Below are 3,720 nucleotides of genomic sequence, written 5' to 3' on the forward strand. Positions count from 1 at the left end.
GTTTTTTTTTTTTCTTTAGGTTTTAGCTATTTTCAGTGAATGATTATGAGTGAATGTTATTGGTAGAGTTTTCATTGTGAGAACTGCTAAACTGTAGAGTCAAAGAGGAAATTGGGACCTATTAATATTGTGATTTTTATGCCTGCTTTATTGAGATATAATATCATACCATCTATTTTTATAGATTTTAGTATATTCACAGATACATGCAACCATCACCAATTTGCAAACATTTTCATCACCTCAGAAAGAAACCCCGTACACTTTAGCTAACACCTTCCACAGCACTCTACTCCTGCAACCCTAAGCAACCACTAAACTATTTCCTGTCTCCATTGAATTCCCTGTTCTGGATATTACATATAAATGGAGTCATATAATAGGTGGTATTTTGTGACTAGTTTCTTTCACTTAGCATAAGATTTTCAAGGTTCACATACCTTGTAGCAAGTATCAGTACTCTATTCCTTTTTATGGCTGGATAATATTTCATTGTATACCATATTTTGTTTATCCATTTGTCCATCGATGGACATTTGGGGTTGTTTCTACATTATGGCTATCATAAATAATGGGACATGCAAACATTAAGTGTCTACCCATGAGTCAGCTAATGAGTTAGAGGTGGTGCTGACAAGATAACATCTCATTTATTACTACTGTGCTCTTAATATAAATCCTTGCTTTGATTGAGCAGTACTGATTTTTCCATCTAAGTTTAGCTATTTTTTTCTTGTTTCCTGATGCTTATTGGCTTATCATCGACTTGTTCTCAATAACATTTTCCTTAGGAGTATTTATACTGGAATAATAGAAAGCCTGTAAATGCTGTATAATCATCTTTTCTAAAACTTATTGTATAATAGACATTTAGCAAAAAACAATAGACATTTTTGTTTAATCACATTTTTTGAACACTAAGGAGCAAAAGCAAACAGTATTAAGGAGTGCAGAAGTACATGATAAATGCTTTGAAATGCAATGGTTTCAATCAACCCAAAAGCATTATTGAGCACAGTTAATATATTTACTTTTAAATTTACTATTCAAGTATGAAATATATCCACATAGAACACAATTCAAAACTCATAAAGGGCCATAATGATAAGTAAATTAGCCTCTAACAGTTGATATTTTTTAGAAGACATTAGTGTTTTACGTTTAGGGATTTTGACAGTAAGTTTGAGGGAGTCTTTATCTTTTGACCTTTTGGGGTGAATATGAGAATGAAGGAATGTGAAAAGATGATTAAAAGAATGACCAGGCCAGAAATGATGGCTCATGCCTGTAATCCCAGCACTTTGGGAGGCCGAGGCAGGAGAATCGCTTGAGCTCAGGAGTTTGACACCAGCCTGGGCAACACAGCAAGACCTCATCTCTACTAAAAATAAAGCAAAATTAGCCAGGCATGGTGGCATGCGCCTATAGTCACAGCTACTCGGAAGGCTGAGGTGGGAGGGTTGCTTGATCCCGTGATCATGCCACTGTACTTCAGCGTGGGTGAGAGAGATCCTGTCTCAAAAAAATGAATAAAATAATTGCCTGCAATTTCAGATTATTCTTTTAAGCACCCTTGACCCCAGATTCACCAGGTGAAAACAGCTAATGACTCATAGAACTTTACTCCGTCATTATTTTCTGGATTCAACCCACAGAGAAATTTTTGGATCCAGTCTCCTTACTCTTATGGGCAGGCAGAACCTTGCAGATCCTTTAGGAAAGGATAGGCCTTCGCTGAGAAAGGTGGGCTGGCGTTCAGTCAAAAAAAAAGGTGCAACTTTCTGGAGTCCTATTTAGAACTTCTTACATATTTAGTAGGCCTTTGCTAATTATTAACAATGTGTCTGGCACACTAACATAAATAAAACTGTGTGCCATCGTTTGAAGAGCTGAGTCTAATCCACCTACTGATTTTTGCAAAGGAGGCAACTGAAGTCAGATTTTGGCTTGCCTCACCTTAGAGTGGTCCAGGACAATGGTGGAGGATCAGGTCGCCATCACTGGAGACCCAGATTGTAGTAATGGAACTGATCCATCATTCTTCTCACTATATATTTAAACTCCACGTCCAGGGTCAACTTTGTTTAGTAGCAGTGCCTCTTCCCTGAATCAGTTTGTATCTACACTTAATTTCTTTCAGAGATTAGCAAAATGACAAATGCTATCTCAATAAAGTTACCATGAACTCTCTGAAACCCGTATCACCTATAACTAAAGCAACTTGCTTTGAGTCTGACAAGCTCTTCCTTAGCTAATGGAAATGCATTAGCAATAGCTTTACAGTGGTAAGCTAATTTTCTAGGTCATCTTCAACCCAGAGTAGTCATATGCTGACAAAATTCCAGTCCTAAACACTGATTGTAAAGAGTTTCCTATATTGTATGTAATATATACAAAAGTTTTTGAAAACTCTAATTCCAGTATATTGAATATACACTGTAGGGTTTATCACTCCTGATTTTTTTTTTTTTGATTGAGATGGAATCTCGCTCTGTTGCCCAGGCTGGAGAGTAGTTCTATGATCTTGGCTCACTGCAACCTCTGCCTCCCGGGCTCAAGCAGTTCTCGTGCCTCAGCCCCCCGAGTAGCTGGGATTACAGGTGTGTGCCACCACGTCTGGATAATTTTTGTATTTTTTGTACAGATGGAGTTTTGCCATGTTGGCCAGGCTGGTCTCGAACTCCTGACCTAAAGTGATCCTCCCGCCTTGGCCTCTAAAAGTGTGGGATTACAGGAGTAAACCACCATGCCCAGCCCACTCTTGATTTCTTCTAAACTGGATTTTATCATTCTCAGTCAGTCTTTCCTCCCTATATTACTCCTTGCCTAGAAAAAAATGTCCATTTCATTAATCTATTCATTCACTTATTCAGGTACTTACTGAGCACCTTTTATATGTCAGATAATATTCTAGGCACTGGGGATTATAGCTGTCAATGAAACAGAAAAAATCACCATCCTTATGAAGCTTACATCCTACTAGGGGAGAGACAGAAAATAAACAATGATTTTATATATTAGATGCTAATGTGTTATGGAGAAAAAGTAAGACTAATGGAATAGGAAGTGGGAAGAAGGGTATTGCCATTTCAAAATATGTGGTCACAGAAGGCACTACTGAGAGGGAGATATTTCAGGCAAGATATGAAGGAAATCAAGGAGTATCCGTGTGAATATTTGGGAGAAGTGTCACTTGAACAAGTAAAAAATACTTCTAATAAAAGATACCTAAATCATCACACATTGATGTGTTTCAGCCCTGAAATTTTCCTTTATGACAGCTCCTTTTTATTTTGGTATTGAACAGAAAAAAATAACTTTCACTCAGATCAAACACTCTAGTGGAGTCATGCACTGACTATATATGCTAAGAATATTGTGTCAGAAGTTGTGTCAAAAAAGTTTTGAAAAAATAAGACCGGGCGCGGTGGTTCACACCTGTAATCCCAGCACTTTGGGAGGCTGAGGCGGGCGGATCATGAGATCAGGAATCGAGACCATCCTGGCTAACATGGTGAAACCCCGTCTCTACTAAAAGTACAAAAAATTAGCCGGGCTTAGTGGCGGGCACCTGTAGTCCCAGCTACTCGGGAGGCTGAGGCAGGAGAATGGCATGAACCCGGGAGGCAGAGCTTGCAGAGAGCAGAGATCGTGCCACTGCACAAAAAAAAAAAAAAAAAAAAAAAAAAAAAAAAAAAAAAAAAAAAAAAAAAAAAAAAA

Source organism: Rhinopithecus bieti, unplaced genomic scaffold, assembly GCF_001698545.2.
Source record: "Rhinopithecus bieti isolate Rb0 unplaced genomic scaffold, ASM169854v2 scaffold_72402, whole genome shotgun sequence".
NCBI lineage: Eukaryota > Metazoa > Chordata > Mammalia > Primates > Cercopithecidae > Rhinopithecus > Rhinopithecus bieti.